The 16,265-nt window shown below is 42.6% G+C and overlaps 1 long non-coding RNA gene across 1 annotated transcript in view; it reads right to left on the bottom strand.

Annotated features, from left to right (window-relative positions):
• Positions 1–16,265, bottom strand: part of LOC309377459 — a 122,993-nt gene that overhangs the window by 79,162 nt on the left and 27,566 nt on the right. The gene's annotated exons all lie outside the window — the stretch shown is intronic.

The raw sequence follows: 16,265 nt of genomic DNA, 5'->3' as shown, positions 1-16,265 counted from the left end.
GCCCTGCTTTCAAAATGGAAGCTGCTAATCCCTGCTGGGGACATAACGCCTACAAAAATTATGGTCTCTTTCTGCCATCCATAGTGTAATGGTTCTAGGGGTTGCTCGTGCGTAAGTTGTCACCACTCCTGGCTAGGTTACCTGGGTGAACCCTTTCTGTCTGGACAGCCTCTCACCCGTGGCTGTCTCAATCACTGGCAGAATCTGTCAGTGGGCGTTTCTTGAACTTCTTCCAGCAAAGATGTTCTTTGACGCCTAGTCTCCTCCTACTCTCCCTGCGCGGAAGTCTTCTGCGCAGGGAGGGTGTGGGCAGCGGAGGACCCGTGCTCTCCCCGCTGGTCTCCGGCAAGGAGTCCTGGAGCCCCCTCGCCGATTCCCCCTTCTGCCCCCCTTCTCCACTGGTGCTACGCTGATTTCCTTCCCCAGCAGATGGGCTGCCTCTCTCCCTACTGGGACCCTCTCCGGCATCCCTCTGGAGCCTTCCCTCCGCCTCTGGTCCGATGGCAGTTCCTTGACACGTAGCTTTGTGTGTCATGAGTTTGAGTGCTGACCCCACTTTCCAACATGACTGGATCTGTGGCAGAGAAGCACAGAACCCTTTCTTCTGAGAAATTCACCTGGTTTGGGCTACTTTCCAAATTCTCAGAAATTTTACCTAAAGGTAAATTTAAAGGGACCCCTGACCATTAGGTCCAGTCGTGGCCGACTCTGGGGTTGCAGCGCTCATCTCGCTTTATTGGCCGAGGGAGCCAGCGTACAGCTTCCGGGTCATGTGGCCAGCATGACTAAGCCGCTTCTGGCGAACCAGAGCAATGCATGGAAACGCCGTTTACTTTCCCGCCAGAGCAGTACCTATTTATCTGCTTGCACTTTGATGTGCTTTTGAACTGCTAGGTTGGCAGCAGCAGGGACCAAGCAATGGGAGATCACCCCGTCGTGGGTATTCGACCGCCAACCTTCTGATCGGCAAGTCCTAGGCTCTATGGTTTAAACCACAGTGCCACCTGTGACCCACGCGCCTAAAGAGGACCCTCCAAATTCACACTGAGGTTATGCACATACTCGTTTCCCTGCATCCACCACAGACTTTGGAAGTGGCATTCTGAACTCATAATATTAGCCCCAATTCATATCTATCATGTATCTATCCTGTAGTTTCTCATGAAATACTGCCTTTTGCTGCCTTTTTACCTTCACCAACTATTCTGAGTGGAAAAAAGAGCAGCTTAGCTGTGTTTCAAGCTTGTAATGTGTACATCACCTGAGTTTTCTTTCTAGCATCCTCTAAATTCAGACTGAGTTTTGCATCTAGATAAAAACCTGAGGTCAGCCATGGGCTGTGCAGAGGCCCTCCCATCATCCCCAGAAACTGTGCTATAATCTCACTGAAATTCCTTGGACTTCTGTGAGAGTCCTCTGGTGTTTCACCCAGCAGAGTGTTGTGTTCAACTTTTTAAAGAACCAGCCCCCAGAGCAGGCTGTGTGAAAGAAATGGGCAGAACAGTTATACTTTTCTCACAGAGGCTTTTCCTGTGCCTGCAAAATCTCTCCAGGGAGCTGAACAATCATGAACCCAAATGGAGCAGGAACAAGAGCTGTAACTACACTCCACATTTTCTAGTCTGCCCCCCACCTCCGGTAAGTTGAATATAAAAAAAGAAACCTAGTGTATGATGCTGTTCTCATATATCCAACACAGTCACTCCACAAATTTTCAAACTATGCTAGAGGAAGCTCTCATTTGTGGCATCTGCAGAGGGCCATCCAACAGATTTTTTCTTGGGTTGGGGATGACAATGTAAGCACTCCAAATCAATAAATGAGTCAGTGATGGTAAGGCCCAGGAAGTCATGACCTCTGAGAAACTTGCTTTTCAGGTCTACTAGTCCCTGCTGCTGTTCATCTACTGGTGGAGTCAGCAGCCAGACAATGCCTTTCCACTCAATTTGAGAGTGTTTTAACTGAAAACCTAAAAGGTGGGATCCATGTTTCTACATCTATCAAATTTTCTGTACGTTCCTGTATCCTGTTTCTTCTAGTTCACGAATTAACCCAGGGGCCCTCAAAGTGTAACCATTCAACTTCATTGCGGTGGTCTGTGGCATGTTTTTGAAAAAATTAAATTATTATTTTTTACAGAAGCTAACGCAGCACATTACAACTGCTAAATGGAGAAAGATTATTAAGTGGTCTGCCAAGACCTTCACCAATTTTCAAGTGGTCCATGGAGGGAAGGTGAGTTTGGGAAAAACAAAGGTCACCTATTTGCTGATGTGTGACCCTGGTAGCTACTGAATTTGCAGGTAGATTGGCCCAAATCAGCCCATGACAGAATCTTATCTTTCAGGACTACAGTATCTTTTCAGGGCCTTTTCTCCTACCACTGCAATTACATCCAGCCATTTCACTATTTGACCAGAAATAAATAAGTGGGACACGGGTGGCTCTGTGGGTTAAACCACAGAGCCTAGGACACAAAGCCTAGGACTTGCTGATCAGAAGTTTGACGGGTTGAATCCCTGCAACGGGGTGAGCTCCCATTGCTCAGTCCCTGCTCCTGCCAAGCTAGCAGTTCGAAAGCACGTCAAAGTGCAAGTAGATAAATAGGTACCGCTCTGGCGGGAAGGTAAACAGCGTTTCTGTGCACTGCTCTGGTTCGCCAGAAGTGGCTTAGTCATGCTGGCCACATGACCCGGAAGCTGTACGCCGTCTCCCTCGGCCAATAAAGCGAGATGAGCACCACAACCCCAGAGTCAGCCACAACTGGACCTAATGGTCAGGGGTCCCGTTACCTTTAAAGAAGTGGGACAGGGTCCTCTCCTGTAACATCCTATTGCTCTTTCCAGTTTGTAGTCTCCACAAGTATAACACAATATAACACAAATTCTGACCAAATACATGAGCAAGAATGAGGCTATAATTATCTTGAAAAGCAGTGGATAGGAATTGGACTGGATTTAGGCTACAGGTGATATTGAAACAGTTAGTGAATGCTTGCATTGCTAATCCTACAAATTTCATTCTATAGTAGAGAATCATGACTAATTAGTATTAGTTATATTTTCAGCAGTGCATTCCATTCTGTCTCTGCTCCATCATGCCAAGCTTTATTTACATTTTGAGTTGTACTTTTATACTGCCTACCATGCTCCCCTGAGAGATACCACCCAGTAGAGACTCTGGCTCGAATGAAATGGCATGAAATCCATAAATATAATGTAAACAAAACAGATTCGACTACATCATGATGCCAATGGAGATTTTTAACAAGAGCAAAGTGATGACATTTCAAAACAGATTAGTCAACTTTTGGGGGTGGGGCAAAAATAGTGAGATAGGCAATTTTTAACAATTGAAATAGTTAAGCAAGATTCAGGGCCTGGCCTATTTTTGACTCAGTCCTAATTCCAATTCACCTTCTTGAATGGTAGAGATGTTCAACCTACCCTCGAGCTGCCCATGATTTTCAGTGTGTCATCACCCAGTTTCATTCATGGTCATGATTCAGCGAAAGTCTGTTGAATCTATTGAGGTGCACAGTTTGCACCTATCCACACCAAGAGGCCATTCTTGTATAACATGATTTAGCTAACCTATTTGTACCTCTAATAATCTCCACAGAGGCTGATGGGAGGGGTGGGGGTGAAAGCCACTTCCGACGTAGAAGGAGGTGGGGTTGCGGGCTTCACCCTCCCACCATGTGTGCAGGGGTTGGCTCTCAGCCTCCGCCAGGAAGCTTTTGGTACATTTGGTGGCGTGTAGAGTGGCAGCTCTGGGGGGTTGGGTCATTGACCACCCCAACATCCAGTTCAGCTAAGTGGCCCTCTACCGAGAGGATGGCGTACATCTTTCCGATGTGGGAAACGATGTGTGGTGGCAGATATGATGGCTGGAATTAGGGATTGGTTGCAGGTTTGAGGGTATTGGCGGCAAGCTTTTGCTCGAGTGGCGGTGAGGCATTGGTATTGGCATTGTTATGTAGATGGAAGGGGGGAAGCGCCATCACCTCCCCCGCATATTGAAGGGTAGTCCGATAAAGGATTCCGGGGGCGTGGCCCTGTCCGAAGCCTATGGAGGTGAGGGCCTAAGGCACGCCCCCGAGCAGTGACCCTGGGGGAGTTCCTAGTTGATGTGCATCAGCAGGACTCCCCCTACGGGTGGTTAACCCTTCCCGGACTTCAAGCAAACAGGCTGAAGCCGGATAGTCGGTTAGGACCAATGCCTAAGCCAATACCGCTCATCAACTGTAACTAATAAAGTTGTGGCCATATTTAGCCCATTAACCATAAATATCTGTGTCATGTGTCTTTATTTCCACTGGGGGTAGGCGGGAACTCGCCACGCAAACCCATAGCCAGGAGCAAAATCTCTGCTTGTTTAAGCACATCAGCCCTTTTATGACATCTCACAACTTGTCATCCAGTGCTGTCTGTGAAATTGCCAACTGGTTCTGACTGTGATGAGAGGTTAAGTGGCATTGTAAACGAGTGGGACGTCGAGCTAGTAGAGTCCTCACCTTTGACATGTCCATCATCCAGCACATCTCTGCATACTAAGTGCCTGCTGAGAATGCCATGAATGGCAGGATACCTTGGTTTTCCATAAATGCTGTCATTTATTTTATTTAAAAAAATATGACAAGACTGGTTATGCAGAGGCAGTTAACATTTCAATTGCTGTGTTAAAAGAGAAATTCGTAGAGCCCTTTCCCCCAGATTAATGCTTTCAGCAGAAACACTTTGCTTTATCGAATGTCCTGTGGTGATGATAAATCAGTTTAACACAGTTTCAATAACAGCCTTCATTCAAACTGTTCCAAAGTTCAGTGGACATGACAGAAATTGTCATTAGTTCCAAAACTGTGGCCTACATACCCAGCATCAAGTCTCTGGTACAGCATGACACCATTATGCTATAGTATGTTATTAGCAACCCTTATGATGCTTTGTGTGTTGATAAGGGGGACACTACAAGCACCTTAGGCAAAGTCAATCTGCTCCTGCCATGAGGTAGAATGAAAAAAGGCAGCTGAGGTCAGCACTTTGGGATGACATGCTGTATGTTTCTCACTGAGGTCAAGGAATAGCATTTCCCCCGTTTTGTCTGGTCCTCATTATAGAACCATATTTAAAAACATGTCAGAGCAAGATACTCCCAGGTTGTGACCATTTTTCCATGTGTCATAAGTGCTAGAAAATAGTAAGATTTTGTAGGCGGCCTGTGAATTGGCGGTTCATGGTGATTTGTAAACATTCCCTAAATGGCCTCGGTCCAGTATACCTGAAGGAGCGTTTCCACCCCCATCCTTCAGCCCAGACACTGAGGTCCAGCACTGAGGGCCTTCTGGCGGTTCCCTCACTGAGAGAAGCAAAGCTAGAGGGAACCAGCCAGAGGGCCTTCTTGGTAGTGGCATCCGCCCTTTGGAATGCCCTCCCACCAGATGTCAAAGAGAACAACAACTACCAGACTTTTAGAAGACAACTGAAGGCAGCCCTGTTTAGGGAAGCTTTTAATGTTTGACGGACTCCTGTATTTTAATATTTTGTTTGAAGCCGCCCAGAGTGGCTGGGGAAACCCAGCCAAATGGGCGGGGTATAAATAATATACTATATTATTATTATTATTATTATTATTATTATTATTATTATTATTATTATTATTATTATTATTGATTCTTGAGGGAAAACAGAGTAGATATAAAGCAAAAATAAATGTGCACTCTAATTGGGAATGTATGTCACATATATTCCTGAAAAACATCACTAATTGAATTTTTAAATTATTTTTGAAATACTGCATCCAAAGAATCTTTCCAGTTTGGGCTGCATACCCATCTCAATTTAAAACACTTCCTTGAAAGAATCATGGGAATCATAGTACTGGCAATTGTAGTTCTGTGAGAGGTGAACTACAATTCCCAGGGTTCTTTGGAGGAAGCAATGTGCTTTAAATGTATGGTGTATATACAACCATTTTTTAAAAAAAAAATTTACATCTGGCAACAACGAAATGATGTGCGTAACCCCTCTGAGAAGTTTCAGTAGTGCTTTGGAAACCTCAGAGTTACCTTGAAATCTCTCAGCTATTGTTCCTGAGAAGGAATCCTATAGTTCTCTTTGAATTTTGCTTTAGGTATATTTTAGCTTCTCCTGCAATGCAGTTTCAATACCTGAGGATCATTCTACCCCCACTCAAGTTTTCTTAAGTGATGAAGAGCCCTACCCTGGCATTCACTGCACTGCAAAATTGATTGGCACACCTTGAAATTAGAGCAGCAGAAATCCATGATATAAAGAAGAGGAAAATGTATAAAGGTGATGCAGAAAACCAATTTTTAAGATGCAGAGGTGGTAGAATTCCACTTTGGCCTACCAGTGAGGGGTTGTGGTTTTCTAACACATAAAAGCAAACACATACACACACACACAAAGTTAGAAACCTAGCATGTAAGGGGGGAAGTGTTAGTGTATTCCTGTCCCTGATATGCTAGTTTACTGCATGCAGGGAAATTTTGGCTGTTTTCATTCACCTTTCATTCGTATTCCTTCCCACCCCAAACACTTTGGAATAATATGCTTCGTTTTTGCAAGTAGAAGAAAAAGAAAGCCTCTTCCTTTCTTCGAGAAACTGAAAAAGGGAAATGCATTGGTACCTCGGGTTACATACGCTTCAGGTTACATCGCTTCAGGTTACAGACTCCACTAATCCAGAAATAGTGCTTCAGGTTAAGAACTTTGCTTCAGGATGAGAACAGAAATCGTGCTCCGGCGGCATGGCAGCAGGAGGCCCCATTAGCTAAAGTGGTGCTTCAGGTTAAGAACAGTTTCAGGTTAAGTACAGACCTCCGGAATGAATTAAGTACTTAACCCGAGGTACCACTGTATCATTGAAGAAGAGCTGCGAAACTTGGAAATGCATTTGTTCATTTAATGAGTGAAGCAGAATTTACGCAGCTCCATTGAATATATCCCTCTTCTTCTGTACCAACAAGCAGGAGTTTCTAGAAGTTTCCTGGAGTCATTGATCCAGCATTCACACACTTGATTGTGTCTCTTGTGTAAGCACCTACAACCAGCCTGAAGACTGAGCGATGTCTTGGCATCTATACAACCTGGCATCTCTGTGTGAGGCAGATCAACCTGGCCGTTTCCTTGCCACTAAAAGATTTACCAAAGTGTTACCTGAGAAACAAGTTTTGCTGTTTCTTACATTTGGGGTGGTGGCTTCTGAGGCCCCCTTTCTCCCAATCAATTGACCAATCTCTCTAGTACTTTAGACTCAATTTTTCTTGTTCAGCTGTGACCTTGATGGATTCCATTTATTTTCACCATCCTTCCCCCAGACCAATTGTTCAGCAGCAGGGCTTTAAAAAAAAATCCTCGAAGCAGATTTTACATGGTTCACCTGTCACATAGACATGTACTGGATCAATTTACAGTGTGGGACAAATATTAAAACTTCTCAGGGGAAAGGGCTGGTTGGGAGAAACTATTCCTGTGAGAGTGTTTTTGTCCCTTTGAGATGAAAACTGGGCACTATATAAAGAGTACATACAGAAGCTGGCCAGTTTTGTGTATTTACCAGTATTTTGTCATTTGAGACAGTGCTGAATTCTGGAATTCATTATGTATTTCAAAATAGGCCATGGTTGTCCTAAGCTTTTTATTTTGCCATATCTGTCTGCAAATAAACTTGGTGCAACTGTTTAATACTTCTGTTTATTTGTTTCTCCTTTCCCTCTTATGTGTATTATATAGGCCCTGCTGACACTTACATGTTCATCATTTTTAATTAAATTTGTATACCACTCTGCATGTGAAAATCATAGGGTGCTTCGCAACACAAACATTTTATCACTTCAATACTGCTGTATCAAATGAAGAGTTACATGTGTGAAAGAGCCTTTGGATCAGATACAACCAGTGGTTTTTTTTCTGGGAGAGATGCAGGGCTAAGCATGCCCCTAAACATTTTGTGAACCTTTGTACTTTTGTCCATTTACTGTATTTATTTTCCCCGATTTGAACTATAGAATGGTGATTTTCTGGAGTCTAAATGAGAGTTATGTAAATAATCTTGTCTTTTTTATTTCTTTGTTTCTTATCTTTGTCACTTTATTTCTTCTTTCTTTATAATTTTTTTATTTTATATATTTTTTGTTTGTTATTGGTTAAGAGATAGCATACAATGTTTGTATAGACATGCAATTTTTTAAAATCGATACAGAACAATATTAAAAATTAAAGTAAAATAAAATAAGTGAGAGTACCCCTAAACATTTTTTTTCCAAAAAAAAACCACTGGATACAACCTTACTATTACCTCAGACACAATCTATCTAATGGAGGCAATTCATCTCTTCAGTTGACAGTCTTCAAGGTGTAAAAAATGAGGCAGAAGCATGAACTCATATGTGTGCATATGTAAACCTATAAATCGTTACTGCGCATACCTCCAGTGGGAAATGTTTCATGGGGCTGCAAAAGTTTCCCGTCTGGATCTGCGTGTGTCAACAGGATTCTGAATTCAGAGTTATGAGGTTGTAGAATTCTGAACTCCAACTATTCAGTGCTACTCCTCCCTAGAGAAGACTCACTGAATTCAATGTATCCTGAAGCGCAATCTCCATGCTAGTGGTTGGTGTGTTTGTTTTGTTGAAAACCAGGATAAAAGTGTGAAACCTCCTTCTCTCTCTCTCTCTCTCTCTCTCTCTCTCTCTCTCTCTCTCTCTCTCTGTTTCGGGGTGTTCACCATCCTGCATGAACATACTGTCTCCCTCAAGGATCCTGAGATCACATTAAGGGTAGCCAAATTCTGTGTGATTGCCATAAAACTTAGGGAACAAGCTTTGCTATCATAGTGATTAAGGCCTTAAATGATAATTTTAGGTTATATGTTAGTGACTAAGTTTTAATTTATATATATTTTTAGCTGTTGCTATATCTGTATCGTCCCTGTTCTACCTAACTGCAAATTCAAATGTATCCCTATCATTATTATTTTTTTACTTCCTTGATATTGTATGTGGGCTGGAACTGGTCTGTGACCGAAATAATAAAATTCATTCATATTGTCTACCTGGGCCCCCACACTCAAGGGCCAACCTAGATATGATGTTTAGCACATGCTTGTTTGTTTTATTTTTAAAATAGAAGTTGAGTGGGGAGAGAGGTGGACCATCCAAACCGGGACTATGGTATATAAGAAAGGCAATTTAATCCCATGTTTCCATGGCAGTCTCTTTCCTGAGTGGTAGCCAATGCAACTGAACCAATAGTGCACCCTTAAATTCACTTCTGCTGCCCACCACTAGTGCCAATTACATCTTTCTCCAGGAGCAATATCAACCTGGTTAGAGGATGATGTAGAATGGGATCATGGCATGGAAAAGATTAAATCACTTTATTATTCTGGGCCACCTCATTGCAATACTGATTTGAATTGTCTCTTAACCTCTGGGCCACATGTGCTTGTTGTTATCATTGCATGGATTTTTCTTTCTCTCTTTCTTCACACACACACACACACACACACACACACAGAAAATTCCCAGTTTTCATTCATTCATTCATATATGTGTATATATTTCCATGCCACATCTCTGAAATATACTCTATGGGATTTGTTATGTACTGAAGTTCTCATCTTGGGCCAGCAGGGAGATACTCAGGTCCACATATGCAAATAAGGAATTGAAAGTGACGTTCAGTGATTGGATAGTTACACAAAGTTGTTACTGTTGCATTGTAGTGGAGCTCTATATAAACAGGCTGGCTGAACCCTTCAGTTCAGTTCTGTTCTGGGTCTGTGAATAAACAAGAACTGTTTGAAGAATCGCTGTGTCGTCTGATATGTTTACCCACAACTTAACAGGATTGTGCCAAACATTTAAGGCCAACCTCATGCTTAGGTGCACCTCTATTGATATGCACATTAATTACCCAAAATGAGATGCTAAACTGCCCTTTTAATATATAAAACACACACACACTTTAAAAGTTGCAATCAGCTCTTCGGACATCCTAAATGATTCACAAAGACTAACCATCTTAGGCTTGTGTCAGCCAAACACCTGCATAATAAAGCTCTTGTTGTGCACAATTGGTGAAAGAGCAAAACACTTTCTTTCTTTTCTTTTTTCTTTTTGCCCTACATTTTTCAAAGACACAGAAACCATTTCTCACAGGGAGCAAAAAAAAAGGGGGGGACTGGAACACTCTGGCAAATTGCCACTCAGAGCTGTTTTCCAAGTGCAAAGGATTCTTTTCCACTTGTGCTGAGATCACGAAAGTGGTATGTGTTGGAGAGGCAGTGTTTGCGCACAGAATAATTCCCCCATAAGATTAAACTTGTGAATTTGCAGGAAAAGAGCCTTGTCACTTTCCCAGTGACAAAAGGGCTAAATGTAAAGAAATCTTGCTTAAGCTAGTGCAGTAGTGTTTTTTGGCTATGAGCCAAAGTTTTGTGTTCTCTCGTATAAAAAGATTTCCTCACTAGTTGATTTGCGCACTGGTTTGCTGCTGAGCTATGACCCAAGCAGAATTCTGTAAGAGATGCAGCTTTCCATTGCTGGAGCATAGCTGTCAAGCGTCCCTTATTTGGCAGGACAGTCCCTTATCCCAGCGCCGTGTCCTGCTGCTGTCCCTAATTGATGATGTCCCTTAAATTTCCCGGGTTTCAAAGGAAGGAGCTCCTCTCCTCCCTCCCTCTTGGCCAGGGAGGAGGGAGGCTCCAACTGTGTTGCTTGGCTGTGTTGCTCACCCAATAAGAAGTCTAAGAACGACTGGGGGGGGGTAGAGCTTGCATGCCTTGTGCTGATCAAATCGGCTGCGCTGCCTGGGGACTCACCTTTGCTCAGCGCTTCTCAGCGAAGAGGTGACGGTGGTTTTCCTTGAGGCTTGAGGCTTCATTTGGCTGCTGTCTGGGCTTTCTGCCTTTGGCTCGGAGGGGCTCAGAAGTTGAGCATACCTGTGATTGGAAAATCCCTTATTTTGGCTGCTGAACCCTTATTTTTGAGGCTGCTGGTCCCTTATTTTCAAATCTGTAAGTTGACAGCTATGTGCTGGAGCAGAATTGAACTGGTTTTGAACTAGCTGGAGTTCTGTGTTGTCCACTCTAGGCCCTGAAGAAGACCAAATGGGTGCTTTGAAATGCAAGTCCAGGCAAACATTAGCCCCTGAAATGAGAACTAGGTCTTAGCTGGTTCTTGTGAAATACTTTTCCTCTTGCCATTGAAGTGTTAAGAGTCTGCTCTGCAACAATGCAGGGGTTCAGATGGATGAGTCCTGTTAACATCCAAACGATGAAGCCTCAGTGTCCCTGCCTGTTTCTCATTCAGCAAATCCAGACTGTGAGTTTGCACAGTCCTTTGAAAAGACTTACTGCAGAGCCGCCTACAGTATTTCAAAGCTGGCACCATTCTGATCAATATCTTATTTGACTGTCACAGAGGCCCTTATTCTCCCCCCGCCTTACCTCACTGAGACAGCAGATATAATAAATGTCAGCTGAAGATGGCTTTGGAACCACAACACTTTTTTATTTGATCACCTTCCCACTCACAGCATTACTAACTTCTTCAAGCTTGAAGAACTTCGAACTAAAAGTTCTTCTATGTAGACATTTGCTTCAATTTGCTTCTCCCTGGTTACTTTTTTTAATGCTCCTCCTGTCCTCTGTTAAGAGCAGGTCTCACCAAGTTGAACATGGCTGGTTCTTGAAAATACTCCTGTTTGCTCACTTGACTCAACAGGAGTCAAGTAGCCCAGGGCAATGGGCTACATTCATCTTTCCAAACCATAGGTTGCATAGACTCAGTGGAAAAGACAAATATGGGGAGACAACAAATAAAAATGTTGTTGTTTAGTTGTTTAGTCATGTCTGACTCTTCGTGACCCCATGGACCAGAGCATGCCAGGCACTCTTGTCTTCCACTGCCTCCCGTAGTTTGGTCAGACTCATGCTGGTAGCTTCGAGAACACTGTCCAACCATCTCGTACTCTGTCGTCCCCTTCTCCTTGTGCCCTCCATCTTTCCCAACATCAGGGTCTTTTCCAGGGAATCTTCTCTTCTCATGAAATGGCCAAAGTATTGGAGCCTCAGTTTCACAATCTGTCCTTCCAGTGAGCACTCAGGGCTGATTTCTTTAAGAATGGATAGGTTTGAATTTCTTACAGTCCATGGTACTCTCAAGAGTCTCCTCCAGCACCAGATTTCAAAAGTATCAATTCTTCGGCGATCAGCCTTCTTTATGGTCCAGCTCTCACTTCCACACATCACTACTGGGAAAGCCATAGCTTTATTATACGGACCTTTGTTGGAAAGGTGATGTCTCTGCTTTTTAAGATGCTGTCTAAGTTTGTCATTGCTTTTCTCCCAAAAATAAAAATAGCAATTATCATTACATGCAGCTCCTGCTTACCAGACACGTGTTCCCTAGAAATTGTTAGTTAGGCAAATGTCCACAATTTCCATTGATTCCAATGGGAACATTTCTCATCTAGCATTTGTCTATCTCCCTCCTCTCTCCATGGTTTCTTCCTGAAATGGCTGGTGCCGGCCAGGAAAAGGGAGACAAAGGAAATACTTATTGGTCCGACCTTTCCTGATGTCCGATCTGTCCAATCTCTCCTGTTCTCTGATCTCCCTCCCTCCCTCCCTTCTTGCATGGCTTCTGCTCGGAAAAGGCAGTGAAGTACAAATAAGCAAGGAAGTAACAAAGCTGGCTGTTCAGATATCTGAATCTGTGGAGCATATAGCAAGGTCTGGGCATAATAGTTTGTGTTCAGATAAGTGAATCAGTTATCATTATTGAATTCAGCATGTGACCTAATCAAACAGCAGACCACCAGCTATGTAGAGAGGCTCAACAGAGGTTTGATAAACTTCTTGTCCTTGTTGCTTATACAGATGTACAAGCAAATGAACAGAAAGATGTTGTGGCTCATAGTCTGAGTAGGGCTGCTATTCGTCGAGATTTTCCAGGACATTACTGGGATTTCAAAGGCAGAACTGACGTCCGGGGGTGCGGGTGGGGTGGGATTTCCTTAGCAAGTCAATCAAAAAATCACATTTTGGTGGGAGGGAGGTTCCTAATAAAGGCTCAACAACATTTGGGATGTCCTGCTTTTTGCTTTTTGAAATATGGCGACCCTAGTGTGAGTCAATCCAATTTAGAAATACCTCCCTCCTGGGGATTGTGAAGATAGAAACTAGAAGACCAGGAAGTCAGTGTGTCTTCTATGAATGGCTTTAACGTTGCCCATACTCTTGATTGCTCCATTAGATTGAATGTGGATATACAAAGATGCTACAGAGCAAGAACCTGGTAGAGGAGGGAGCCTATTCATCAAAGAGAATCTCTAGTCCCAAAGGTTCTTTGTAGTGGTTGGGCTTCCTTCACACCTTGCAGCACTCAAGGGCACCCTGAGATCATTGGCAAACATCTCATAGTTCTTGAATGCCACATCTGTGAGCCAAGGGCAAGCTAGATAGCAATTTAATCCAAGCTGGACAAGAATTCAAGAGCTTGAAATATTCACAGAACCTTTGATGAGAGCATTTACAAGACTCCAAAGTTCTTCTCCAAAGCCCTAGCTTGGATATGTTTTCTGGTATCCATAGCTGCTTGTTTGGACCTGCAAAAATTGGGGTGTAAAACTCCCGATGGGACAAAATAGATGGCTCTCTTTGATGGGTCACAACTCACAGATTTGGAGACTGAAAACAGAAAAGGAAGAGAATTTCACTGGGCCTTCATTTTTAAATGAATTGGCCTAGTTCTCATCTCTTGGACTAATAAAATGGATCAGAATGTAATTAGCCTTTGGATTTTTGCATTGTCAAATTTTGTGAAATAGTCCTCCGTTCTAGGTTGAAAATGCATAACTGTATTTTTGGATAAAATACATGCAGAAATGTGCACCTTGAGAGACTGTTAAGTACACATTTTAAATACAGATTTTTGTATGCATTTTCTTTTTTTAAAAAAAACCAAACCACATATTAATGAGGCATTAGTCTCACACAAAGTTGGCATGTCAGATCTCTCTCTCTCTGTAGCCTGAGGTGGAGCAACTGATATGCACTTTTCATGTTGAAATGTTCTTCAGCTTGGGAGTAAAGTAATATAGCTTTAGACAAAGTTTTCTCTAAACTGAAATGACAGCAAATATTTTTTTTTGTGCTATACCACTACATCTACCAACTGAATCTTCAGTGAAAGAAATGAAAAAGAAAGAAAAATCAAGACCAATATTCTTATCCCAGAACTGAATTTATTTCAATTGTTTATTTAGCTTTTTATGTGGTTAATGATAAAAAAGTAATGTCAATCTTCATTCCAAAAGGAAGTAAGATCTGGAGAGAAAGTGATTTACTATGTGGAGAGGGACAAAGGTCATGATCCAATTAAAGTTAACAATTTCTGAAAGACCCTTTATTTCAAAGGGAAATGTTTCAGAATGGTCTTCTTCCCTTTTACAGAGGTACCTTGGGTTAAGAACTTAATTCGTTCCGGAAGTCCATTCTTAACCTGAAACTGTTTTTAGCCTGTGGTACCACTTTAGCTAATGGGGCCTCCCACTGCCGCCATGCCGCCGCCATGTGATTTCTGTTCTTATCCTGAAACAAAGTTCTTAACCCAAGGTACTATTTCTGGGTTAGCGGAGTCTGTAACCTGAAGCATCTGTAACCTGAAGCATTTGTAACCCGAGGTACCACTGTATAAGCATAGGTAATAGTTTGGCTTTTTGACAGGACTTAAGCACTTTTAAATTGTTTACTATGGTTGACTTTACTTATGAAATGTTTGCTTATATAAAAAAAGAAAGAGGCCTAGGATATTATTCCAGAATTAGGGAGGAATGCAATATATTTCTCATAGGGAGGTTAGGCTGGCCTCAGCCAGAGCCAGGGCTTTTTCGGCTGTGACCTCGATCTGGTGGAACGCTCTGTCACAAGAGACTAGGACCCTGCGGGACTTGACATCTTTATGCAGGGCCTGCAAGACAAAGCTGTTCCACAGCCTGACCCCCTCCTTTGGTAATTCTTCACAAAACTCTAGCCCAGTGGTTGCCATCAATTTGATTTGAACTGATTTTATAATGAATTGATTTTAGAATGTTATTGTGGACTGCTCTCCTCGGGGAGACTCACCTGGTGCCTTGGTTCCATGTCTTAGGTGTCATGCAAAAACTTTCCTCTTCCTCTAGGCCTTGGGCTCATGAAACAATCTAGGACCTTTTAAACGGGGGGGGGGAGGGTGTTGTTGTTTGGTTTGCTACTATTTTATGTGTTTGTATGTGTTCATATTGTAAACCACGCTGTGATCCTCAGATGAAGGGCTGCATTCAAATTTTAACAACAACAACAGTAGGATAATGTGTGCCCCCTTTTTAGGACCCACATTATGGCAAAAAGTATTTTATGGCAAAAATTATTTTTCACCTGAAAGTTGGGCAAATCCTATTCCTGGGAGTGATCAAGGCTTCATCTCTTTGAAAGACACAAAAAGCAGTTGTGGAGATTTTGTTGTTGTTGTTGTTGTTTTTGCGCTGTTCCTTGCTGTCTCTTAGCCCCCAAATCTGCTGGTTACTTTGGTCCACTGGACAGCATCAGACTATTTTCCATGCCATGCAGTGGGGGACCTTTTCCTCCTGCCTATACACCTCATTTCTTTGTCTTGTTATGGCTAGAGATGCTTTTCCTTGAAAAACTGACCTTCCCATGTTGCAGGGTGAACTATGAGAAGTTTCAAACACACTTTAACACACACAAGCACACAAACCTAATGACAGGTGTTCGGGGGGGGGGGCTTCATAATTATATTGGGATGGCAAAAGACTCTTAGATGAGCCCCAATAGATCTTGGATCCCAGCCATTTCTGGGAACAAGGGTGTTGCTTGCTTTTTGTTTTGGAGTCGATTCATTTCTTCAACTGGCTACAGACAATCCTTTCGTTGCTTCATCCATCACTGATCAGCAGTCTATTTTGAACATAAAATGAATTCTACCACCTGTCATACAGGCTGAATTGCCTATCAATAATGCTGGTCCTTCTGGCTACCAAATGCTCTAATTTATTAATTAAAGCCCCAAGAAAGTATTAAAAAATATGTACGTGTGTGTTTGTGTGTTCCTTCTAAATTGCATTCTGGTTTTCACATTTCCTTGTTAATATTCTCTATTTTATGCTCCTTCCACACAGTAATGAGGACTAGAAAGTTTAAAAAGTTGCTTTTCTTTGCAGACACTGGTCTCCTTC

Source organism: Podarcis melisellensis (genome assembly GCF_964234715.1).
Source record: "Podarcis melisellensis genome assembly, chromosome: 9".
NCBI classification, from domain to species: domain Eukaryota; kingdom Metazoa; phylum Chordata; class Lepidosauria; order Squamata; family Lacertidae; genus Podarcis; species Podarcis melisellensis.
The sequence above is the reverse complement of the archived record's forward strand: the minus strand, read 5'-3'. Positions and strand labels throughout refer to the sequence as shown.